Below are 27,285 nucleotides of genomic sequence, written 5' to 3' on the forward strand. Positions count from 1 at the left end.
CTTATGATTATGTTAGTATGATTTCACATGCTGCCCTGTCTTCTAGCAAACATTGAAATTGGTTTAAAATACCTTTAGTTAGTGCAGTATACTGTTTATTCTACCAGGTGAGCACCATGGGTATTGCCCCTATGTTTCAGGATATCGTCATGTATATAAAATCCACGATGTTTTGTACTTCTGTATTTGTTGCCCAAAATAATGTCAACTTGTGGTTTGCTATAACGTGTCGTTGGCGGAAGTGTGACGTTTCTTTTGGTTTTCTTGCACGACCAAAGCAGTATTTCACCCGGAGCTGTTATCAGCTAGAGGACATTCTCAGTTGGCAACGTTTGGGTCACAACCGACTGTTTCTGGCAAGTACGAACCCTGAAGGACATTGAAGACCACTACGATCAGCATCTCTCCACCATACTCCGTCCACAGGCTTAGGATCACTTTCTGCTCTCATTTATGGGAAGGCTATCGGGTACGTTTCAAAATCAATCCTCTCTGTTTCGTCTGTCATTTCTTCATTCTCTTTTTGCTTCACTCCCTCACGCTCACTTTCAACCTCTCCACCTCAACAATGATAGCATTTTATTCCTGCCTTTTTAAAATTTTACTTCTCTATTCTTTATTTCCTCTTTATTTGTCTGTCACTAGGTGTTTGAAATTTGTTTGCCTCTGTGTGCAATTATGAATTGTGTGCCGCCCTGGAGACCTTCTTCTCTCGGCTTCATTCTCTTCTAGGTCTATTTAATGAAATACCTTCTGTTTTTCACAAGCTCTTCAGATACTGACGAGTTGGGGCAGACAGCTTCATCACAAAATTTCCGTTAAAACAGGTTCTTAATGTAAGCTTTTCTATAATCTTGGGACGCTGTTGCACACTACGCTATTTGATGGTGTTTAGCGATGACTGCCTGTGTGGATCTCTCTCCGACTCGCTGAATCGATGACCCTCTAGTCTATAGAGTGAAATCCTCTGTCTCTTACACACATCTAAACCCACTTTAACCACTGTCGACATTAACCGTCTCACCGAATGGCCAAACTGCCATCGAGTTGCAAAATGAGTCCCAGTCGGGGCTGTGTCCTGTTCCTCAAGACCAAGCGTGTCGTCGACGCCATTTTATAGGGTTTGTGCTGAAAGGTGCTGGTGCATGAGGTATGGATCACAGAAACTTTGTCGAGACCATCCGTGGATCACAGCGGGTGGATACACGTACATACTGTAAGTATCGCACATACTCGTTACTTGGTTTCCTTTTTATGGAATATTAAGGTATTTGAAATTACGAAACCTTGTAGATTAAATTTGAAGTCTTCTTTTGTACGGTTGTTAGTGTTTTGCTTTTTATGCCTCCGCAGCCGAAGGCTGGAGGCATTATGTTTTTGGGTTGTCTGTCCTTGCGGCTGTGTGTCTGTCTGTCCATCTGTCCATTCTTTATGGTTTTTTTTGTTAATCGGTGCCCTTTGGAAATAATTTTGCAGATCATAACTCGAGTTAAAAGCATCTGATTTCAATCTTTTTCTCTTTCATGGCCATTATTTTTTTACGGCGTACCCCTTAGGGCAAAGCCGTCTAGAACAGTGTTTGTTTGTATGTATGTAGGGTAGGTGGGGGTAATATGGACCCCCTAAGCCAAAGTCCCGATAGAGGCTATACAAATAGACAAGGAAAATTTCCAAATAATGGTTTATTTAGACAACCAGACAGACTACATCCCCGTGCAATTTGGGTTGAATAAAATCAGACATATTGTTGCGGATATGAGGATTGTGTTTTTTTTATTGTGTGCTTTATTATTATTATTATTGGTTATTCTGTGCCTCCTGCCTCCGGAGCTGTGTAAAGGTCAAAGGGCATCCCATAATTAGTCCATAAAGCATCCACACCACAGCCAATCATAGAATACCCCTGTTCAATAGTTATATCTTATTCTGTGTTTTAGGGTAAGGCTGTGTCTCCCATTAATAGAAGTACTCCATTGCACCAAGTGAAAGAGATAGATTCCCTTCATTCCCATTCCCAAAACCTCCATTCCCCCTTTTTGTCGATTAGAAACTACCTCCGCTCCAATTACCGCCATTGACCACGAGGCAGGGTCGGAGAAGAAAGGCGTGTCTCCACCTCGTCATAGAGGGGAGGAGTGAGCCAGCCCCACTCGACCAACCATGAGCCAGGGGTTTGGCTAGAGAGGGCGGAGGAAGAGCGATCGGGGAGGTTCGCAAAGGTTGAGGGGCGGGGCCTATATAACCCAAGGCAGGGCGTGTCCAAAAGAGATGAGCTTTTACCGGCAGAGAAAAGGGAGCCCAAGCCGTCGAGAAGAGAGAGGGTCCAAGAAGCAGAGCTGAGTTGTGTGGTTTTGGTCGTCAGTGGTTGCGTTGTGGTGGTCAGTGGTTGCGTTGGTTGCGTTGAGTTGTCGGTGGTGAGGAGTGATTGGACCAAGAGAACATAGAGAACATCCAAGGAGAGGACATCCCAGAAAGCACAAAGCCTGCTGTAATCCTGGAAAAGCACGCGACGTCCGCAGCAGCAGCAGCGGCGGCCACAGCAGCAACCACACTCAACAGCCGCATGGGGCCTGGACGGCGGTTTTGAGCAGGGCCGCGAAGGAACGGCGGCTGCTAAACGCGCCGATCGTGCTGCACAATACAACTCCAAGCCATCCTCTCCTTCCAGCCAATTCCTGTCATCATTCCCCGTGTGAGTCTGTCTTTTGTTTGTTCTGTCCCTGGGTTAATTAAGACTGTAGGTAAGCTAGCGTTGCACTATGTATCTAATCTCGTCTGTAAATAAACGTGACTGCTTTCTTTTTGCTTGTGTGTATATTAAATCCAATTACTCTTCTGTCCGTCTTCTCGTCTTATTCCTTTTCCTCTTTGCATTCGGTCGTTTTAGAGTTTTCCAGATTGGGCAGCTGCGGTGCGATACAGCCAAAGTTTGGGGTGAATCGGGTGAGTTGGGGAAGAATCGGGGGAACTGTTAGGTCGCGGTCATACCAACCGCTCGGTCAAAAATAACATCTTAACCGCGACAGTAACAATTGGTGTCAGGAGTGGGATACGAGGCCCGAAGCGCGCTTAACGCGCTCAAAATTACAAAGTGCTGGAAATTGGTGTTGTTGTAAAGGAAAACCCGAATTTTGAAATCGCGCCATGGCTGGTCAAGGCGATCGGATGCCGGTGGGTGAGCTAGAGGAGGGGTTAGGAGTAACCCAGGATCAAATGGAGGGGAGCAATGAGGAGGCGGTTGAGGGAGTATCAGACGCACAAAGTGGCAGCTCGCACGAGCGCGGGGTAGCCGCGCCCGCTGCGCAAATAGCGGGAATTGATGTGCGGGACCTCATGGCGCAGATTAATGCAGCCATACTAATGGCAAATATGGGGCTAGAAGCAAAAATGGATGCTCAGGGTGAGCGAATGGGACAAATGGGGAACCGGATGGATGCTCAGAGTGAGAAAATGAGGGCTCAGTGAGCAATTGGGGGTAATGAGGGACGAAGCGAGGGGTACTGGTGAGGGGTTAGACAAGAAATTTGTGAAGTTAGACAATAATTTTGAGGGGTTAGACAAGAAATTTGGGAAGTTAGACAATAATTTTGAGGGGTTAGACAAGAAATTTGGGAAGTTAGACAATAATTTTGAGGGGTTAGACAACGGGATAAAAGAGGTGAAAAATGGGTTAATGGGGTTAGAAAATAGGATGGAAGACAAATTGCGGGAAATAGGGGAACAATCTGCCCGGGAAATCAAACGAATGGGGAACCAGATAGAGGAGGTGCAAATCGGGTTAGAAAGTAAACTGGATGCTCAGAGGGATGAATTGGGACAGATGAGGGTGGCATCTACAAAAGAGATGGAGGAGATGAAAGAGGGGATACGACGAGGTGTAGGTGAGGAGGTTTCGGGGCTACGCGAGGAGGTAAAGCGAGGTGAGAAGCGTATGGAGAAAGAGGTGAGAAATAATATGGCGAGGTTACAGGGGGGGAATAGAAGATCTGACTGAGGAGGTGGAACAGCTGACAGAGGGACAAACGGAGTTAGTGGAGCAGGTTCAAAGGCACACTGCGGTACTAGGAGGGTTAAAGGAGACACAAAAAGAAATTAAAAATGACTTAATAGCGACACAGAGGCAATGTCAGATGGTACGTGAGGGACTGACAATGAGGGTGGACGAGGTGACAGAGGTAATGGAGACAAAGGACCGGCAGGTGAGGATGCACATAGAGACGGTCACGGTAGCCTTAGAGGACGAACTTGAGGAGACGCACCGGGAAATAAAAGAGGTGAAGCAAAAGTTAAAGGAGGTGTTAGAGGGGGTGAGTGAAATTAAGAAGAGACGGACAGAAACTAAAAGAGAAATCCAGGAAGAGGTGACGGAATATGTGCACGGTCGGTGCTCAAATCGTGATGTCGTGCTCGCTAACCAAATAAAGTTTGCAGGTGGCAAAGGAGGTGCGGAGACGAGGTGCCAAGGTGAGTGGCGATATAATCGGCAATGTATATGATGTGAGGAAAGCTTCAGTCGGCTTGGGGGTTGCTATGGATCCGGGTGTTCGTGAGAGGCCGTTGGTGAAGTGTGTGACAGGTCAGGTGTGCGAAAAAAGAGGTGTGCGAGAATGTCCGACCATGGGGTGTGTGAGGAAAAAGTGCGCGCCGACCAGTGAGTGTGCCGTCAAGAGTGAGTTGGTTGAAGCGCGTGTGCGAGGGGGTACATGGAAGCGCGGTGTGGTAAGTGTTACGGAGGAAGTAACGAAAGAGTGCGCGCAAGAGGATGCGCGAGAAAGGTGTGTAACGGACAGGTGCATGAGGAAAGAGTGCGCTGTCGAGAGTAAGGGTGAGTGCGCGACCGAGAGTGGAGGTGAAAGTAGTGAGAGTGACACGGAGCGTGAGTTGGTTGTGACAGGTGAGCGAGGATGTACACCTGGAATGGAAGGATGCACACCTGGAATGGTAGAGCGTGTGTAGGAATGCACACTTGAGTTGGTCGTAACGCACGTGGTTGGGTGTGCGAGTGAAAGCACACCTGTGATTGTCACAGAGGAGGTGACCGAGGAAGGGGCGCGAAGAGGTGTGTTGGTGAGGTGTGCGAACAACGAATGTGTGCCAAAGTGTTCGGTGGTCAGGTGTGTGACCAAGGCTGTGAGTGGAATGAGTGTACCGAGGTGTGTAAGGAAAGGTACGAGGAGCATGGGAACAGCTGGAGGTATGAGCAAGAAAGGGGTAGCGTATGCGTGTAAGCATGCAGGTGAGGCATCGACGGTAACCGGGTTAGCGGTTAGAGCGACTTATAGCCGAATCGGGCCCTCGGTGCGTGCCGGGCTTCGCGTGCCGCGAGAACCAGCGGGGATCCGAGCCACGGCGGGTTCGAAAGGACCGCCGTACGCGTCTACGCGATCCATGCTGGGCCTCGCTTGGAACGGCCGCGTCCATGCTCCACTAGGCGGCGCGGGCAGCTCGATAGGAAGGGTCGTCATGGCGACCACTTTTTGTTGAGACGTGCTGGCAGGTCGAGATCGGGACATTGGATGGCTCCACGCCGAGGTGGTGCGTGGGATCTCGGGCCGGGTAAGCCCCCGTTCCTGCCCCGAATGCGGGACGTATCCAGCCGCTGGCACAAAACAACCCGTATTCATTGCTCGGCTGTACGAAGCCGAGTTTTAGAAGGGAATTGGCGCACCGAGAGGATCTAATAAGTAGACGGGTGATGAGGATAGTGTTTTGGACCCAAAATTAGAAAAAGGCATAATTTGATGATTGGTACGGTGATTGGCAGATTGGCAAAATTTTTGATTGGCTGAAATTTGGTGTGCCAAATTGATAGTAGGACCTCCCTGATGTGGTGGGATGGCAACTCTGTCATCCCTCACAAACGGGGGGCAAAGGAGCACTAGCTTATGGGGTTTATGGCAGTGAAAACTAGCCCGGGTGGGTTAGGATATTGTGTGTAGGGATCTAGCGAAGATGACATTAGGTAACGTTAAGGTTAGTTAGTGACTGATACCTGTAGTGGGGACGCAGGTAGTTTAGTGTGGATGATAATGACGTGGGAGCGCAATAGTTTAAAGGGACGACTGGGAAGCGCAAGTTTCAGAGGGGAGTGGTTAGATGAGATGATGCCGTGTGTTTGAGGATTGAACAGGTGTGATTGCACAGGTGTGCAACTGAACAGGTGTGTGGAGCAGTGTATGAGGGAGTAGTGGTGATTGCGTGTTGTGTTGACCAAATGGTCCAGGAAGAGGAGGAGGGTGCAGGTGGCACCAGGTGTGAGTGCACAGGTGTGCAACAACAGGTATGGAGAATGGTAGTGTGGAATAAATGGAGTATTGGAATGGATGGTCGTGGAGTGAGCATGGTGGAAACAATGGAGTGGAGTGGATGGTGCGAAGGTGTGAATGGGGGAAGAGTGGACCCCCATCACGAATACCCGGGGTGGGTAGTGTAAGTGTTAGGTAGAGGGTATAGGTAAATTGTGGTTGGATATTGGCATCTGTGGTGCGGGTGGAAGAAGGGTGATTGGATGGGTGCATTAGTGTTGTGGAAATGGCTGGGCGTGTAGCCTGTTAGTGTGTGTAGTTGGTTTGGGCACTCCACCACTGTGAGGATGTCGGCCAGGTGAGGCCGCAGGTGGGCTCTGGGAGCCGGTAGTAGTTGTTGTGGATGGGGCCCGAGGATCCGGAGGACGGACCCGGGTAGCCCAGTGCCAGAGGGCACCAAGTGGGGTGACAGAGCCAGGAGGGGCCTTCCCCAGTTAGTTAGGTTAGGGTGAGGAGCTAGGTAAGCTCGGGTGGCAACTGCAGTGGTGGAGGTGTGCAGGTGGGTAGACCTGCTGGGAGAGCTACACGTCACAGCCCAGAAATTGTGCAAGGGCACCAGGAGATGAATCGGGGGAGTGAGACCCCAAATTGAGAAGCACCACAGTTTGGTCAATGGGAATTGGTTTTTAGAACCCATAGTGTAAGTGGCCAATGGATTGGCAGGGAAAGACCCCGGGTAGTGTAAAGTGTGTTAAAGTCATTTAGAGGATAGTTAGGAAGAAGGATCTCCTCGCACCATCTGCATCCACTCACCTGAGGTGACAGGTACTCCACACCATGCCATGTTTAATTATTTTTTATGCAAATGTTTTGGATTGTGAGACGCATCATGACGTGGGTGTGACATTGTGCTTGATGTTCCATCTCTTCCTCCTTATGAGGATTGATGATGAATTGGGTGATGGCAAATTTTGGATAGTGGGATTGTGGAGACGAATTTGGTATGGGAAATAAGGGGAAGACGTGACAGTAGCGACGGATTTGTAAAGGTGTAAATTCTTGTAAATATGGGGTTAGGGCAAGGGTAGTGTAGGTGACGGGGGGGTGACGTACGGTAGGGACGAGTTTTTCTCACTTCGCTCTCCGTACGCATTTCACCCTGCATTGCCTTTATTGATGTGTACCCTTGTGACCTTACCCCTCGCTCATTTGTCTCTTTTGTCTCCCACATGACCTGTGCGCCATTGGGCGCCGAGGGGAGTGTGCGTGAGTCGGCCATTGTGCGGCCGGCACTCTCAGAACCAGCTGTCTGCATCAATGCACCACATTATGGACCACATGTCTGTGGCCGAGCACCACTTATGGACCCCATGGGTTGGGGCATGGCCCCTCTGCTGGAACCGGCCATGAAGGCCCGAAATCTTGCTGGCGGACCTTGGCCACAGGGCACCGATGCCCCACAGGTGAACCACACGTAGTCGGCCCTGTGGGCCATAAATAAAATGGACACGTTTGGGCAAGCTTTATTGCAAATAGGCCGCCAGTAAGAAAATGAAAGAAAGACAACAACTGGAAGACAATAATAATAACCAGCAGAGGGAGCCGAAGAGCAAGAGATCACCTGCAGGGTTAGGGGTTGTTGATTTATTTTTTATTGTTGAACATTCTTGAACAATGGTGACTGCACCGATTGGTGCTTGGGTGTGTATTGGTGCGTTTTTGGGTGTTTTCATGGTGCATTGATGCAGAGCAGACTGTCTCCCCCCCCAGAAAGAACAATTACAGGTCCTGGGTTAGTTTTGTAAATAAAAATAGCGTCATTGTAAATAATGCTCCCCACCGTCAGTGTGTAGTTTGAAGACAATTCCGCAATTCGGTTAACTGTGGGCGTAAGTCTGTTAGGCAGGGTGCAATGGAGCAGCGGGACACATTTATTTATGTTTTAAAACTGTCGCACTCAGGGTCAGGTTAAAAGTAGAGGGAACTACACCTACGTGTCACACTAAATAAAAAGTTGTAGGCCCGGGACGTGCCTAAGAGGAGGAGGGTGCAGTGTTGCGGATATGAGGATTGTGTTTTTTTTATTGTGTGCTTTATTATTATTATTGGTTATTCTGCGCCTCTTGCCTCCGGAGCTGTGTAAATGTCAAAGGGCATCCCATAATTAGTCCATAAAGCATCCACACCACAGCCAATCATAGAATACCCCTGTTCAATAGTTATATCTTATTCTGTGTTTTAGGGTAAGGCTGTGTCTCCCATTAATAGAAATACTCCATTGCACCAAGTGAAAGAGATAGATTCCCTTCATTCCCATTCCCAACACCTCCATTCCCCCTTTTCGTCGATTAGAAACTACCTCCGCTCCAATTACCGCCATTGACCACGAGGCAGGGTCGGAGAAGAAAGGCGTGTCTCCACCTCGTCATAGAGGGGAGGAGTGAGCCAGCCCCACTCGACCAACCATGAGCCAGGGGTTTGGCTAGAGAGGGCGGAGGAAGAGCGATCGGGGAGGTTCGCAAAGGTTGAGGGGCGGTGCCTATATAACCCAAGGCAGGGCGTGTCCAAAAGAGATGAGCTTTTACCGGCAGAGAAAAGGGAGCCCAAGCCGTCAAGAAGAGAGAGGGTCCAAGAAGCAGAGCTGAGTTGTGTGGTTTTGGTTGTCAGTGGTTGCGTTGTGGTGGTCAGTGGTTGCGTTGGTTGCGTTGAGTTGTCGGTGGTGAGGAGTGATTGGACCAAGAGAACATAGAGAACATCCAAGGAGAGGACATCCCAGAAAGCACAAAGCCTGCTGTAATCCTGGAAAAGCACGCGACGTCCACAGCAGCAGCAGCAGCAGCGGCGGCCACAGCAGCAACCACACTCAACAGCCGCATGGGGCCTGGACGGCGGTTTTGAGCAGGGCCGCGAAGGAACGGCGGCTGCTAAACGCGCCGATCGTGCTGCACAATACAACTCCAAGCCATCCTCTCCTTCCAGCCAATTCCTGTCATCATTCCCCGTGTGAGTCTGTCTTTTGTTTGTTCTGTCCCTGGGTTAATTAAGACTGTAGGTAAGCTAGCGTTGCACTGTGTATCTAATCTCGTCTGTAAATAAACGTGACTGCTTTCTTTTTGCTTGTGTGTATAATAAATCCAATTACTCTTCTGTCCGTCTTCTCGTCTTATTCCTTTTCCTCTTTGCATTCGGTCGTTTTAGAGTTTTCCAGATTGGGCAGCTGCGGTGCGATACGGCCAAAGTTTGGGGTGAATCGGGTGAGTTGGGGAAGAATCGGGGGAACTGTTAGGTCGCGGTCATACCAACCGCTCGGTCAAAAATAACATCTTAACCGCGACAGTAACAATATGATTGAGGGGAAAAATAAAAATATACCATCAGTGTCCATATTCCCCACGTTGTTTGGAATATGGACCTCCCCCCCCCCCCCCCCCATTGGGGTAATATGGACCGCAGGTCCATATTACCTCAATGTGGTAAGTCCAGTTTCTTTTGGACAAATGTTCCCTGGGACAAATGTTACTTTCCGATTTTTCAGTGAACAACAACCTCAGCGACATTCGTCACAGATGAAAGCATCTATACCCTCATAGTCGGTTTCGTTTTCGTGGGCCCATTGCTTGCATTCACTGCATTGGATCCATCTGAAAGCCAAAGCACAACACATCTTCTTAGTCTTGTCAGACCACAAAAACACCTTGGACCTCGCTGTCAAGTATCGGATACACCTTCACATACACAGAAAAACACAGCCTTTACTTGCCTCTACCTGCCCCTACAGTGACCAATTACAAATTTTATTCAAAAGAATTGGGCATAACAATAAAGGTCAGATTTGTTTATAGTGGAATTACGTTGAAATTGTGTTGATTACGCTTTTTCGGGGCGAGTTAAAACTCCGACAGTGCATAGTCACTGTCGGATTTTTTTTGCAGAATCAAGTGCACGTTATCGGCTGTTAAACAGACGATACTTGACAGCTAATTGGACCATGCCTAGTTTTGCTTGGTCACATATTTCGGTGCAGAAAAAATTATTTGATTCAAATTTTGACAGTGAACATGCTGTTTTGTGGACTTATTCTATTAGCTTCCTGTGTGGGGAATATGGAAATCGACCACGGGGAATATAGACATGGGTCCATATTAGACACTACCAAAGGGTCCATATTCCCCACACCATGCCTCTCGATCATGTCAGCATGCCCAGTACATATGGGCTGGGATGGAGTTTTCTACACACAGTGGTGCTGCAGACAGCTCTCACGTGTACTCAGCCAGGGACACCACTCATCAAACAAGCTAGTGACTACATGTACATACACAGTACTGCATGCTTATGAATTGCAAAATTTGAGATTAAAACTTTTGGGTTTCACTTACCGTCATTAAAGAGTTTGAATCAACTGCAGTTGTTCACTTGCTGGTCGGCCATACTTGTTTATCCCGTGATATGGAGACGAGGCTTGATGCAGTGCATCATGGGAAATTCAGTGGGGTCCATATTCCCCCGGGGTCCATATTACCCCCACCCACTGTATGTATGTATGTATGTATGTATGTCCCCTCAAACGTACACCAATCAGAGCTGAGGATCTGGTCACATGACGGGGGTGATGTGATGTCATTATGGCGGTATGACAGCTGACCACACAACGCCATTTTGATTCCTATGCTGTCCAGGCCGGAAATATTGTTGAACCTGTCAGGTATCACAATCTGCATGCTCTCCCTTTACGTTTTCATTCAGTGTGAAACACAAAGTTAAACACATGAAGTAAAACACGTGAAAATAAGGATCTTTTATAACACTCGATTGTTATCATGGCTGTGGTTGTTGTCGTTTGTGGGTCCTTCTGTGTAGTTTTTAATATTTTTTATGTTGCTTCACAAAATATCACTACTGTAGATATAATTTTGTATGCTTGTTCCGTGTCTTCTAAAGAGTTTCTACTGTCGTAGAATAATAAATATTGGGTGAGTTTTATAGCCGACAATTACGCTTCTGAAAGGTCGAATGTAATGCTATTTGGCTTTGCCAGTTATGTTTCCTTCAACACCCTTTAGGGAATGTTCATATATTACGTAATATACCTGTTTGAGGCAAATTAGCACACTTGATGATTGGGGGGGGACTGAAATTATGAGACGACAGGGTGATGATATATGACGGGGGAGGAAGGGTGGGGGAGGGAAGCTTCCCAGATCATATGTAATTAAAACTTTGATTAAGGGCTCTTCAAACATTGAAGTATTGCTTACGACTGCCTCCAATCACCCTAAGCTTTGTGTTGGCTTAACGGTTAGGGTGGAGGGCTTGGGTTCTGAGTTTTAATCCTGGTCAGCTGATGAATTAACACCAGGTATGGTTGACTCAGCCTGCCATCCTTTGGCAAAATGAGCACCAACTCACTGGGTCCTCTCTCAAGGAGGTTGGTGGCAGGATTTGCACTCTGGTCACCATAAAATACCTCATGCCTTAACACACAAAGTGGTGTGTTGGGATGGTGCTGAGGTCACTTTGATACTGGATGGATGACATTGGGGGAGCTTATATAAGCTGTGTCGATTCGGTGCGCAATCGGGTGGCATTCTGTATCCCAGTGCTCCAGACGAATGAGATTTAACAGGTAGGTAAATGCTTGCTTGCCGGAAACTAGAAGGAGATGTATGCTTGATTGCTTTCTTTGTGGAACTAATCATCTGCATTCTTGCGTTGTAGGATGAGTAGAGATATAGTTCAATAAAGCCTCATTTCTTGGAAGAGGTCTGAGTTTTATTTCACAACAATTTATTACCATTGCACCAATCCGAACTTCGCCAATCGCCAATCCGAATGGTGGCGGATAGTCTGCAAAGAATCCTGTCGGGTGAGGATGAACTTCCCGCTACGGGTAGTGAAGGATCTGGCCGGGAAGGGAAATATCGCACCCGTTCGGGCCGTCTGTGCCAGCCACCGAATCGCCTCGGTTGGTAGGAATTCTGTGTGTTATTAGATTGCTCCATTTTCTTGGTATTGCTTTATGGCTTGCTTGATTTTTTAACAGAGGGTGAATGTGATGAAATATGATGTAATGTCTCGAGCTGAGTGAAGAGACGATCCGAGCGAAGGGACGACATTGAGGGAGCTTATATAAGCTGTGTCGATTCGGAGTGCAATCGGGTGGCATTCTGTATTCCAGTGCTGTAGATAACTGATATTTAACAGTTATGTAAATGCTTGCTTGCAGGAAACTAGGAGATGTATGCTTGATTGCTTTCTTTGTGGAACTAATAATCTGCATTCTTGTGTTGTAGGATGAGTAGAGAGATAGTTCAATAAAGCCTCATTTCTTGGAAGAGATCTGAGTTTTATTTCACAAACATACATTATTTGCTAACTGGTATGTTCACCCAAGTCATACTATCCTCTTCACCTAAAGTATCAAACAAGCCCGGCTACGCCGCTGTTAGACTTTCGGACTTGTTTTTTTTTATGTGACCTTTAATTGAGATCAAACGTAGCATTGTATCAAACTCTGATGTGGGTGGAGAAATATCCATCGATGCATTTGCATCGATTTCTGTTTTCTCGTTCCTTAGTTGCCCATGCAGTGTGTGGTAAGCCGAAGAGTGAATGGAATAGGCTTGATTCGTTAGGTCACACAACGTAGGCTTTATTCAGCGAGAACAGTACAGCCTGTAACAACAAAGAAGCATAACTAAGTCTGCCGCTTAATACAACAAGCATAATAATACTAATAATAATACTACATACGTAAGCATAACAATCCTACATTAATAATTAACCGAGCACATAACGATTATTAGTCCTACCGTAATTATCATCCATCCACATGGGCCCACGCAGCATCCATCTTAAATATCGCAATGCACTATGGGTAATCGCAAGACCCGGATATATATATATAACCTATGACGCTGATGTTGTTGTTGTTTAACTATGGGGGATGGGAAAAGATCCAGGCTCTCGGGCTTACAGTATGGAGGAGGATTTGGAATGACAATCTATTACATTCTTCCCCTCTCAAAATAATAAGCGAGTAAACCCCTACAGATTCAGGCGAACAGGTGGTTTTCTGTCTCGCCCTGATCTGCGCAGTGGAGCATTAGGACCCTCCTTCGGAGAGCTTCCAACATCTAAGAAGTTGCTAGTATCTTCATTACCACTCGTGAGCTGATAATGTGACAGATCCCCCGGGGTTGCGTCTGTGTCCAGTCCAGGTGGTTTTTGAACAGGAGGATCTAAGCCACCAGAGTTTTGGACCTTACCACATGGTGCCAGGTCATGCAGAGCCACAGTTGTCTCTTTACCGCCAGGGTAGCGCACATGGGCATACTGAGGGTTAGCCTCAAGCAGTTCCACCTCCTCAATGACAGGGTCATACTTCGATTGTCTCACGTGACGTTTCAAGAGAACAGGTCCAGGTGAGGATAGCCTTGTCGGAATTGAGCAGCCACTTGTAGACCGTCGTTGGTAATTGAATAAACGCTCATGTGGAGTAGCATTTGTAGCAGTCGAGAGCAGAGAACGTATAGAATGCAAGGCGTCTGCCAGAACGTTCTCCCATTGAGGAGTTGGTAGCCCTCGTGATTTGAGAGCCAGAGTAATATTCTTCCAAATCACACCATTGTAACGTTCACACTGGCCGTTCCCTCCAGGATTATACGGGGTAGTGCGACTGGTCGAGACGCCGCGGTCGTATAGGAAGTGCTTCAATTCTGACGACATAAAGGAACTCCCCCTGTCAGAATGTACATAAGTAGGCATATCAAATATAGCAAAGAGTTGACTAAGACATTTAATCATGGTGCAAGTTGTCATGTCGGGACAAGGAAAAGCAAATGGGAAGCGAGAGAACTCGTCTATCACAGTAAGCAAGTAGCAGTTAGCGGTAGATGATGGTAAGGGCCCCTTGAAATCCATACTGAGCCTTTCAAAGGGTTGTGTAGCTTTTATCAAATGTGACTTGCGGTTGGTAGAATCTTGGTTTGCACTCAGCACACACTGGACAGGAGGCCGTTATCTTCTTCACTTCCTCAACAGAAAAGGGAAGATTCCGAGTTCTTAAGAAATGTACCATCCTTGTAGTGCCGGGGTGGCAGAGAGAATTAATTGTGCAGTTCGATTAAGGTATCTGTACTGATTGCCGAGCAGTATGCTCTGGATAAAGTGTCTGCCACTATGTTCTCGCTCCCAGGTCGGAACTGCATATCAAAGTTGTCGCAGGAAAGTTCAATCCTCCATCTTTGTATTTTATCATTCTTGATCTTCCTCGATTGCTTTGAGTCAAACATGAAATCTACAGACTTCTGATCAGTGATCAGGGTGAAATGGCGTCCAGTCAGATAGTGTCGCCACTTACGCAATGATTCAACAATGGCATACGCCTCTTTCTCCACTGAAGAATGTTTGCGTTCACTCACATTCAGTGTCCTAGAAAAAAATGCCACAGGTCTCCCGACTTGGTTAAGAGTGGCAGCTATCGCAATGTCAGAAGCATCTGTCTCAACAACAAACGGAACAGACTCGTCAATAGAATTAACCACCGATTTCTCCAACTCTGCTTTCTGATCATTGAAAGCTTGTTGGGCTGCATTAGACAGAGGAAAAGAACCGACCTGAACAAGGGGGCCAACCTTCTTCGAGTAGTTAACAATCCACTGTAAGTAGTATGAAAACATACCCAGTGCACAACGCAGAGACCCCTTATCCACTGGAAGGGGAAGATCACGGAGTGGCCGAAGTCTCTCTGGGTCGGGCCGAATTAACCCATTCGAGATTGTATATCCCAGGAGATCAACTGAGGCTACAGAGAACGAGCATTTATCAAGGTTGAAGGTTATGTTGAACTTCTTGGCAGCCTCGAGAAATTTGTGAAGATTATTGTCATGCTGTTCCTTACTTTTGCCACAGACAGTAATGTTATCCAGGTAAGCATAGGTATCAGACAGTCCGTTATCTGCAAAAAACTGATCTATCACCCGTTGGAAATAGGTGACTCCATTTGTCACGCCGAATGGAATCCTGCGAAATTGATACACCTGCCCACACGCCTCAAAGGCAGTATACGGTTTGTCTCAATCTCTGATAGGGACCTGGTGGTAAGCGGACTTCAGGTTGATAGTACTGTATAGTTGATACTGCGCTACCTTGTTGACCAAATTGTCTATCTTTGGTAGTGGGTAGGCATCTAGTTGCGTGAAGCGGTTGACTGTCTGAATAATCAATCACCATCCGCCTTTTGTGTCGCTCATTCATTGTAACTACAACTTGAGCTCACCAGGGCGAGGTGCTGGGCTCAATAATGCCCTCTTTGAGCAACCTCGTTTCTGACAATGAAACAGCTGTCTGGTGTACTATACTTTCTTGATCTAACAGCAATGGGCTTACAATTGGGAGTGAGATTGGCGAAAAGTGGTGGAGGTGGTATGGAGAGGGTAGCTAGCGCACAGACAGAGTGGTGGTTTATCTCCCCCAAACTGCATCGTAACACTCTCATGATGTTTCATGAAATCATGGCCTAAAATTACATCACTACATAGGTCAGGTAAGATGGAGAGTCGAACATCACGGTATGTGCAGCCCTTCAGCTCGAGGTTCACGAAACAATGTCCAGCTATTCGTGTCAACAATGAGGTAGATGCCATTGATACTCTACCTGTCCCTGGGTGTACACATAGTTTGTATGCCTTAACCAGTCTGGCACACAAAACTTTCCGAGCTCCCAGTATCCAAAAGTGCTCTACACTTGTTACCATTCACAAGCACATTAACTGTTGCCTTAGAAAGGTTTCCGAGAAATGCGGTGTATATCGTAGCTAGGGTTTGGGTGTGGAGCATAGCTGCAGCCCTCAGCCTAGGCGATCTACATACTTTAGCAAAATGCACCGTTTTCCCGCCCTTATTACACACAGAATCCCGAGCCGGACAAACTTGTCGAGTATGTCGAGAGTTTCCACAGAAAAAAAAACACTTCAGTTGCTTTCCAGAGGCGGCGACTACTTGAGAGACATCTGGAGGAGTAGGTCGGTAAGTCCTTGTTTCGGCTTCCGCAAGAGGTTTGTCTACCGAAGAGGTTATGACTGCGTTCAGGGGTGTTACAGGTGCCGTATATGCCTCAGAACACCTCTGCGGTTGATCAAGGGCCCTAGCCTGGTCAAAAGCTGTCGAGAGATCCAACATTTTATTCTCGAGGAGCCGTTGGCAGATGACATGAGACTGCAATCCACTTATGAAAGCATCCCGGATGGACTCCTCTTTGTATTTCTCAGGAGTCACAGCCTTGTAATTGCAGTCTCCACTCACAACACTTCAATGCCTGCAGGAATTAATCAAGGGTTTCACCCGGTTGTTGTCGATGACTCGCCAATTGGGGCCGTGCATATACTTCATTCTTTGGTCTAACATACATGTTTCGTAAGGTCTCTATGGCAGTGTCGTAGTCTTCACAAGCAGCGATGTACTCATACACACTTGGAGCTACATAGTTTACGAGCATAGTTAGCTTCTCCGGTTCGTGATGCTCAATTGCTCTCAAGAAGTTGTCGAACGTCTTGTACCAATGGTTCCATTCCTTTGCAGCATTGCTGGAGTTTGGGATTGCTTCAAACCGCTCAGGACCTAAGAACTTCTCCATTATGAAAATTCTCGCTGAATAAATTGTGGTAAGCCGAAGAGTGAATTGATACTGCGCTACTTGATTCGTTAGGTCACACAACGTAGGCTTTATTCAGCGAGAACAGTACAGCCTGTAACAACAGAGAAGCATAACTAAGTCTGTCGCTTAATACAACAAGCATAATAATACGAATAATAATACAACATATGGAAGCATAACAATCCTACATTAATAAATTAACCGAGAACATAACGATTATTAGTCCTACCGTAATTATCATCCATCCACACGGGCCCACTCAGCATCCATCTTGAATATCGCAATGCACTACGGGTAATTGCAAGACCCGGATATATATATAATCTATGACGCTGATGTTGTTGTTGTTGTTTAACTATGGGGGAGGGGAAAAGATCCAGGCTATCAGGCTTACAGTGTGGAGGAGGATTTGGAATGACAATCTATAACACAGTGCTCATCACACTGTCAGCTCTGTGCTTTTTCCAGTCGGCATACATGTGTGCAGGAAAAACCAAAGGAAACATCCTCCAATGTTCAGGTTAACCACACGGATACTATCTGCGGAGTGCAGGCGCTAAGGCCTGATTCTTTAGATTCTGAACAAACTTTTCTGCAACCCTGAAAATTAGTTATTACTTTGTCTTTTTCACTTACTTACCTGAATTATGTTTCCATCATGAAAATTATCTTAAATTAATTTTTTTTGTACATTTCAGAGTTTGTGGTTGGCAGGATTGCCAAGAGGTACGCATATTTGCCTTGAAGCTACCTAGCCTGGGTTTGAATCCCGACCCAGCTATAAACTGTCATCCTGGTGTTACACAGGCTGGGTGAATCCTGAATGTTTGTGCTGTCCCTCGGATTTACGTAAAACTGGGCTTTCCGTTGAACGACATTTGATGGTGGATGTTAAAGATCCCACTGGGTCTTTCATAAAAGGTAGGCAAGTTATCGCCCACACCCGAAATGGATTCCAAATCCCTACCCAAACATCTTTGGTCAAATGTCAGGCCAGGTTCGTGAAAGACTTGAGTGGAAAACTTTCTCTGGATGAACCCCACAAGAAGGTGGGAATAATTGAGGCCTTCAAATAAGTTGTCGTAGATGTGAGTTTGTCCACTGTGGATGAATGTTTTTGTAATTAAGTTAAAGTACACTGATGTCTAACAGTGCCTTTGTCCTTCATGTCGTTTTACATCCAAACCCTTTCATGAAGTTTCGTTTATTGTAAAAATAAAACATCTGAATTAAAAACCCTTCTGACAGCTACCAGTCACATTTTGTAAACAACCTGTCTATTCAGTTCAACCACTCATTGAGTTCCCTTTGTCGTTGACTTTTCATATCGTTGTTGTGTTTATGTTGTTTCCTACTGTTGGTGTTTCAAAATTAGGAAGTAATGGAGGCAAAACATCACAACTGAGGCTATACTTTAATATATATAAATGTATACATATATTTATATATATATTATTTATATATATATATATATATATATATATATATATACATACATACATACATACATACATACATACATACATACATACATACATACATACATACATACACACACTCTCGTGTGTCTACCCTGTGTTTCTTAAATTGTTACATGAGTTCATCTTCAATGCACTTTCACACTTAAATACACTCACATCTGGGGTTGGCCGAGCAGGCACATAAAACATCGGCCATTATAAAGCTTGCAGTGTTAGTGTGAGAAATCTCTGAGGCTATCCCGGAGACTCAATAGCTCAGTGGGCTGTCACCGCGTAAGTGATGAGGTTCCCAGGTTGAGTCTGAATTTTTTGACACTAGCCCCACGCAGGAATTTACTTCCTGTTTCTTAAATTGTTAGAGTTCATCGTCAATGCACTTTCGCACACTTACATATACATACATACACTCACATATGGGGTCTGCCTAGCAGGCACGTAAGACATCGGCCATTATAAATCTCGCAGTGTTAGTGTGAGAAATCTCTGAGGATATTGCGGAGACTCAATAGCTCAGTGGGCTGTTGACGCGTTATCAACGGAGGTCCGTGGTTCGATCCCCGCATTGAGTCAGAATTTTTTCACGCTTAGCTATTGAGCTATATATATATATATATATATATATATATATATATATATATATATATATATATATATATATATATATATATATATATATAAGGACGGACGTACATACATATATATATACACACACTGTCGTGTGTCGACCCTGTAATGAACACCGCAGGGTGACAAATGGCCAAACGAGCTTCAACTCCGAGGCGTTCAGTCAATGGCGGTGGGGGAAGGGCCGTGAGCGCCTAGCTACACGGGTCCACCAGACGTCTTCGAACCTGCGATAATTAATTCCAAGCTGACACAGGATTTAAAATGTACAAAAATACTGGCTGTATTGAAGAAATGCCGGTAACAAAATAATGCACAGGTAACAAAAATAACAAAAGGTAACACAGGTAACAAAAGGTAACAAAACCAAATTCCTAATTGGGACGTCCCCACACAGACGCGTATGCAGACATTGTGAAAAATAACTGTGAAAATAAAGCGTGATTGTTGGGCACTTAGCTCTGAGCGGCTCTTGAACCTTGTCAGGAATAGTCCTGGATCGTCACAGGCCTCCACGCCCTTGCGCAGGAAACACAGGCTGCACTGCCCATGAGTGGGAACTAGGCCTCGCTGTGCTTTCCACTCCTCTAGCTGCCGAGCGCGAAGTCTGCAGGCCACGCCCGTTCCACTCGCCCCCGTCGATCTCGTTCACCAGCACCGACGTGCCAAGGAAAAGGAAATACGGCCGTGCCTTCAATCGGAACTCAGCGCAAACAGCACGCAAATGTGTCCGCCTTCCACCAACATCTCCAGGACCCGAGATACAAGAGGATTCACAACCCCACACTACCAATGTCCCACGCAAGAGACGAAGCCAAGGGATATAAAATCGTGATCGTTCTCAATGAATGTCCCTCGCTCAAGAGCGCACCGTATCTGTGACCATTCACTATGGAGGCCAGCCCAGAGAGAAAAGCCACGAGAAGAAAATGTCGGGGAGAGCGTTCTTTTGTACCACAGGCTCTCTGACGTCATCCGACGCCACCCGTGCCTGCTCCACCAATCCAATAGTCCCATCTTAGCAGTCCTTGCACGACTCAAACCCAGACCAATCACTCTTCTACAGGGTGTGGTCTTACGGCCCTGCCTGCTTGATGTGGTGATGTTGCGGCTGGCAGTGCCAGCGGTAGTTGAATGTCTTGTTCCGGTTGCTTTTATTTCGTCTTATTAATGCGTGATTTCTTAGCTTGTGTGTGTGCTGCATTGTCATAAGGAACAGAGGAAAAATAACAGAGGCCATTACATGCAGGGGATTAATTACCCATAATCCCTAACTAATTAACATAACCCCACCCCTCGTGATGGGAACGAAGATGTGCGCTTACATGACATCCAGTCTAAACGAATTTCCTACCTTATGTACATGGGGGTTCTTCTTCATGACAGTCGGAGCACACTATCTATACAATAATTCTACCTGGACTAAGGTTTTGAACGTTTTATTGGAGAAAAATTACAAAAGGTAGTAAGTTCAGTCATACATTGATGGAAAGCATACACCATAACATTTTCAAATCACTCATTATACCGCTTGTAATTGCCATTTTCAATGTGTGCTCCACCTCTGTTCAAACATGTGTTGATCCTGACTCGAAAAATTCTCCACAACTCATCTGAAAGTGGCTGAAGTGGTAGCCTGATGGTAGTCCTCCTCCTCCTGCTTCAGGTCAGCCAGGGTTCGAGGTTTGTTGGCGTAAACCTGACATTTGGCAGTGCCCAAAAAAAATAAAAAATCCAACGGATTCAAATCCGAGCTATGAGGTGCACACTCATGCGCTGTGCCCAGGCTGATGACACGATTTCCAAACAGCAGGTTGAGCAAGTTGATGGTTTCACCTGTGGTGGCCAGTGGGGCAATGTCCTGCATGAACTATGCAAGTCTGACTTGGTTTGGAGACTGTAGTTCAGCGAGATCATCGTGGAATTGGCATGAGACCTCGTGGTACAGCTCACCATTGACCGTCACCGTCTTGCCATTGGCATCCTGGAACCAATACGGTCCCAGCAAACCCCATCTGCCATTCAATGCACAGAAGCAAATGGACTTGGGGCCCTTGAGAGACATCTGACACCTCCTCAGTTGGCTCAGCACCCCAGAAGATGTTGTTGTGATTGTTGATAGCCCCATTCAAATGGAAGTGTGCTTCATCACTGAACCACAAGGAGTTAGTTGATCCGATTTGGGTACCTTTCCATTCGGTCACTGAACCAATCACACATTGTTACTCGTCTTGCTATGTCATTCAGAGTTAGTTTATGCCATACAGATATGATGTAGTGGTAGTGAAGCGCGGTGTTACGCGCGCTGCTTGTAAGCAAGGAGGAAGCGGACAACGTGGTAAGTTGTAAGAGTCTTTATTCAAGAGCTCCACTGTAACACTGGAGCGTTCAGGGCTGCGCGCCCGGTGTATATCCCGCGGCCATGCCGAACCCCTCGGGCGTGGCCGCCGCCCACTTGGCGCGCGGAATGATGTCATCACGCCAGTGAGCTTTCGTGTCCGCCACACGCGCCCCCCCCCAGAATTCCCGCGCACCTGGAGGGCCAGTTTGCGGGGCAAATGGATGACCCGGCCGAAGCGCCCTCTGGCGACTGGTGGCGTCCGGGGTGCAGGGATGCCAGCTGGGATGCCTCCGGCTGCACCCGGGATGGGTGCAGGCTCGGGGGGCGGCATGCCGGCGGGGTCGGGCGGTGCCGGGGGTCCGCCCGCCGGGGGGCGGCCCCGACGTGGGGGCCGAGCCACCGGCGGTGGGTGGTCCACGTCGAGGTGGGCCGGCTTGAGGCGGTCAATGGAGACACGGTCAGGAGTGCCGCCGATGTCCAAGGTGAAATGTTTCACCCTGGTCTCCAGCACGCGGAAAGGCCCGTCGTATGGGGGCCGCAGTGGTGTCCGGTGGGCATCGTGCCGGACGAAGACGTACTCCGCGGTGCGAAGCTCCGGGGCGACGTGCGTAGGTGGGTGCCCGTGGTGCGCCGTGGGCACCGGGGCGAACCTCTGGGTGGTCTCCTGCAGCGCGGAGCGCTCCTGCGCCGCGGACCATGGCGCCGTGGAGTCGGGGAGGAACTCGCCCGGCACCCGCAGCGGTTGCCCGAAGACCAACTCTGCCGCGGATGCGCGCAGGTCGTCCTTGGGCGCCGTCCGGAGGCCCAGCAGCACCCAGGGGAGCCTGTCGACCCAGCCGCCGTCGCGGAGGGTCGCCCGGAGCGCGGCCTTCAAAGAGCGGTGGAACTGCTCGCACAGGCCGTTAGCCTGGGGGTGGTAGGCCGTGGTGCGGTGCATCTGGACCCCGAGCCCCCGCGCGACCGCCCCCCAGAGCTCCGAGGTGAACTGGGGGCCGCGGTCGGACGAGATGTCCGAGGGGGCGCCGAACCGGGCGACCCAGGTGGCGATGAACGCCTGCGCGACGTTCGCCGCCGTCGTTGACGCCAAAGGCACGGCCTCCGGCCACTGGGTGGTGCGGTCCATCATGGTCAGGACATGGGTGAAACCCCGCGAGGGGGGCAGAGGTCCCACCAGGTCCACGTGAACGTGGTCAAACCGACGTTCCGGCACCGCAAACGGGGCCAATGGGGCCTGGGTGTGTCGGTGCACCTTCGCGCGCTGGCACGCGAGGCACGTCCTGGCCCAGCCGCGGACGGACTTCCGGAGGCCATGCCAGACAAACTTGTTGGCGATCAACCTCTGGGAGGCCCTCATGCCCGGGTGGGACAGGCCGTGGATGGCGTCGAAAATCTGGCGCTGCCAGCCCGCGGGCACGATGGGGCGAGGCCGCCCGAGGGAGACGTCGCAACAGAGGGCCATGCCCGTGCCGTCGAACGGCACCTCGGTGACGCGGAGGCCCGTAATGGCGGTCCGCAAGGCCTGGACATCGGGGACGGCGGCCTGGTCCGCCACCATCCGGGCATAGTCGATGCCGAGGTGGACCGCGTGGGCAACGGACCGGGAAAGGCAATCTGCCACCGGGTTGTCCTTCCCCGCGACATGCCGGATGTCCGTCGTGTATTCGGACACGGCCGAGAGGTGACGCTGCTGCCGGGCCGACCACGGCTCGGCGACCTTGCCCATCGCGAACACCAGTAGCTTGTGGTCGACGAAGGCCGTGAACGCACGGCCCTCGAGCAGATGGCGGAAGTGCCTGACCGCCAGGTGGAGCCCGAGCAACTCGCGGTCGAAGGTACTGTACCGGCGTTCGGGCGGGCGAAGCTGCCGGCTGAAGAACGCCAGCGGTTGCCAAGCTCCACGCACCCATTGCTCGTGCACCGCGCCCACCGCGTAGTCCGAGGCGTCGGTGGTGAGGGCGATCGGTGCATCGGGCACCGGGTGCGCGAGCATGGTGGCGTTAGCCAAGGCAAGATTCGCGCCCACGAACGCCGCGTCCATCTGCTCGGTCCAGGTAACGTCACCTTTGCCCGGCTTCCCTCAGAGGGCCTCGTACAGGGGGCGCAGGAGCTGGGCGATGCGGGGCAGGAACCGATGGTAAAAGTTTACCATGCCCAGGAATTCCTGGAGCCCCCTGATCATGCGGGGGCACGGAAACCCCTTCACCGCCTCCACCTTGGCCGGTAGGGGGACAGCCCCGTGCCTGGTGACGCGGTGCCCCAAAAAGTCGATTTCAGTGACACCGAACCGGCACTTGGCGGGGTTCACAATCAGGCCATGCTGGCCCAGACGTTCGAAGAGCGTGCAGAGATGGTGTAGGTGCTCTTCGCGGGACGCGCTTGCGACGAGGATATCATCCAGATAGACGTAGACGAAATCCAAGTCGCGCAAGGCACTGTCCATGAGGCGCTGGAACGCCTGAGCCGCATTCTTCAAACCGAAGGGCATCCGAAGAAATTCGAAAAGACCGAACGGCATGATGACAGCCGTCTTCGGGATGTCCTCCGGCCTGACGGGGACCTGGTGGTAACCGCGTATGAGGTCCACCTTCGAAAAGAAGGCATGCCCGCCAAGCGGGCGGAAAAGTCCTGAATATGGGGGATGGGGTAGCGGTCGGGGGTGGTGGCGTCGTTGCGACGGCGGTAGTCCCCGCACGGTCGCCATCCCCCGCCGGGCTTGGGCACGATGTGGAGCGGCGACGCCCAAGCACTCTCGGAGCGCCACACGATGCCAAGCCGCTCCAGCGTAGCAAACTCGGCTTTAGCTACCGCAAGCTTCGTCGGCTCGAGGCGGCGTGCCCGGGCGTAGACCGGTGGCCCGGCGGTGGGGATGTGATGTTCCACCCCGTGCTTGACGGTCCCCGCTGAGAAGGTGGGCCGCGTGAGGGCCGGGAAACGGGCGAGGAGGCGGGTGAATTCGTCCGCTGCCAGAAGCGTACAGATGAACCTGGCCGGAACCGAACTGCTCAGCGAGCCGCTTGATGAGCCGCTCCGTGAGCTGCTCAACGAGGTGGGCAGCGCGCACGCGAGCGAGCTGAACGTCTCAGCCTGGACAAGCCTTCTGTGCTTTACGTCGACCAACAGGCCATTGGCACAGAGGACGTCCGCGCCGAGCAGTGCCATAGGCACGTCGGCAGTCACGAACGAAATCGGAAAACCTGCCCTCCGAACCGCAGAGAAAGGCAGCGTTTTCCGTACGTGCGAATGGACGTACCATTGGCAGCAAGCAGCGTGGGGCCCCGGCCTGCGGACTGCTTGTCGGACGTACCGGCGGGAATGACACTCACCTGTGCTCCCGTGTCGCACAGGTAACGGCACCCGGATAAGGTGTCCGTTATGTACAGGAGGCTGTTTAATCGGCCGGCGCTCAGTGCCATTACCGAGGGCCAGCCCGGGCGTTTCCCGACCTGCCGAATGAGCACGGCGGGTGACATTGCCGAGCCTCGTTGCCGAACCTAGCGTGGAAATGGCACCAGGTTTGCAGCGAAGCCGGAGGCCGCGGTTTCCGCGGTGGTGGTGGGCGAGGCGTAGCGGCCGCCACGAGGCGCCCCTCGGAGTAGGGGTGGGCACCCGCAGCAGTTTCGGGCTCGGGAGCCGCTACGGCCGCACCGAAACTCGCCTGCGTGTCCAAAGCCGCGTAGAACTTGTCGTCCTCAGCCGCGAGCGCTCGGGGTTCCGTTGTCGCAGAACCGGCCAACGCGAGGCGTACTCGTGCCGGCAGCTGGTGTCGAAATAACGCACGGAATAGAGCGTTCGGGGTTTCGTCGCCCATGAGCGACAGCATATGGTCCATTCGGACCGACGGTCGCATGTCACCGAGCTCGGAGAGGTCCAAGAGGCGATCGGCCCGTGCGTCCACCGTGAGGCCGAACGTGGCGAGGAGGAAATGCTTGATCGCCTCGTACCTGTCGTCGGCCGGTGGGTTCCTCAGGACCGACATGACGTGGGTGGCCGTGCCGGCCCCGAGGGAGGCGACCACGTGGCAGTAGCGTGTCTCGTCCGCCGTGATGCCTCGAAGCCTGAACTGGGCTTCGGCCTGCAGGAACCAGATCTCCGCCTGAGCTTCCCAAAACTCGGGGAGCTTTATCGCTACCGCGTTGGTTGCCATGGCTGTGGCGGGTTCGGGTGGTCAGTGACGACTGACCAGAACGTCGGAGGTCACCAATGAAGCGCGGTGTTACGCGCGCTGCTTGTAAGCAAGGAGGAAGCGGACAACGCGGTAAGTTGTAAGAGTCTTTATTCAAGAGCTCCACTGTAACACTGGAGCGTTCCGGGCTGCGCGCCCGGTGTATATCCCGCGGCCACGCCTACCCCTTGGGCGTAGCCGCCGCCCACGTGGCGCGCGGAATGATGTCATCACGCCAGTGAGCTTTCGTGTCCGCCACAGTAGAACTTGAGTTCAGAAGTGAGAATGCTCCACACAGATGAGGCTGAGATCGCCAGTTCGGAAAATCGGAAACGATGAAAAGTTCCTAAAACTGCATTTGCAAAATCTTTCTTTGCATGCAAATGTATGAGGAAAGGCAATTCCTTTTATTGTTTGTTTTGTTCCATCTTCTCGGACATTCAAACACCTTTATCATCAATCCTGCACTGTTACAAGATGCAGGTTAACACGAGTCTTCATTACAACAAACGGGTCTTTAGAATGTATTGGTTTGGCTAAACGGGAGTTAGCCGTATGTACAGACTTGGCATTTAATATGGAATATTTTTTTTTTCTTGACTTGGGTTTACTTTCTTAACTCAGTATGTCAATCTGGTGAGTTTCTTTTACACTTTGGTGATTTATTTGTTAAAAGAACCATGTCACTGATTGTCTGTCGCAGCAAGAAGTCAACAACAGGATTATATAACAGGTGGCGTGGCAAAATGTACGGACAGGTGCATTTGACGATTGGCTTCACAGTCGGGTATACAAGGGTTGTTGCGGTCTGTAGTAGTGGAAAACAACTGCTGCACATCTCCAAAAGTTATTGCCGCTTCCTCTGGAGATGGTCCGTCAACTCGACAATGCTGTTTGTCATGGAGTGGTGGCTTTACCAAATTCTGGCATGAAACAGCGTGCTATTGCTCGGCAGTATGGCATCACTCAAGGTCAGGTGTCAAAGATCCTGAAACGAAATGCTCAGAGGGGTGTCCCTACTCCAATACCGAGGCCAGGACGTTCCCGCAGAACCACAAGGAGGGATGATTGCCAGCTGCACCGGTTAGTCCGCAATGACCGTACCAAGTCGGCTAATCGGCTTAGGGCTGAGTGGCAGCAACTGACAAATGAGCCTGTATCCAGAAGGCTAGTCAACCAACGACTGGTTCAAGCAGGCTATCGTGCCAAGCGTCCCCTGAGAAAGCCACGCCTGACCAGACAACACCGCCAGCGCCGATTGCAGTGGGCCAGAGAGCACCGTCAATGGCAGCCAGGACACTGGAATCATCTGATCTTCAGTGACGAGTCTAGATTTCTGATCTATCGTCAAGATGGCTGCGTCCGAGTGCGCAGACAAGTGCATGAAGCCTACAACAAAGATTGTATAGTGCCAAGAGTCCAAGCTGGAGGTGGTGTGGTGACTGTTTGGGCTGCTTTTCATGCAGGGGGCAAAACTGACCTGGTTGTTCTGAATGGAAACCTGAACTAGTTCAAGTACAGGGCCAATCTGGAAGAAACATTGCTTCCATTTGCTCGTGCAGCCTTTCGAGGAAACTTTGTCTTCCAATATGACAATGCACGGCCTCATCGTGCTCGCATGATACAACACTTTCTTGCTGACCGTGGTGTAGAGCATATGGAGTGGCCTGCCATGTCCTCGGATATGAATCTGATAGAGAATTTGTGGGCAGAATTAACACATCAAATCGACAACTTGGACCAGCAGCCTGCCTCTGTGCGTGAATTGCAGCAGG

The 27,285-nt window shown here is 49.7% G+C and overlaps 1 protein-coding gene across 3 annotated transcripts in view; it reads left to right on the forward strand.

The window, feature by feature from the left end:
• Positions 1-248: 248 nt before the first annotated feature.
• The window catches only part of LOC137436762 (focal adhesion kinase 1), a 112,465-nt gene continuing 85,428 nt past the window's right edge, over positions 249-27,285 (forward strand). For all 3 annotated transcript variants that reach the window (XM_078786760.1, XM_078786758.1, XM_078786759.1), the window contains exon 1: positions 249-469. The gene's annotated coding sequence lies outside the window, so the exon portion shown is untranslated. The remainder of the gene's footprint in view (positions 470-27,285) is intronic.

Source organism: Myxine glutinosa, chromosome 11 (genome assembly GCF_964187855.1).
Source record: "Myxine glutinosa chromosome 11, kmMyxGlut1.1, whole genome shotgun sequence".
Classification (NCBI taxonomy): domain Eukaryota; kingdom Metazoa; phylum Chordata; class Myxini; order Myxiniformes; family Myxinidae; genus Myxine; species Myxine glutinosa.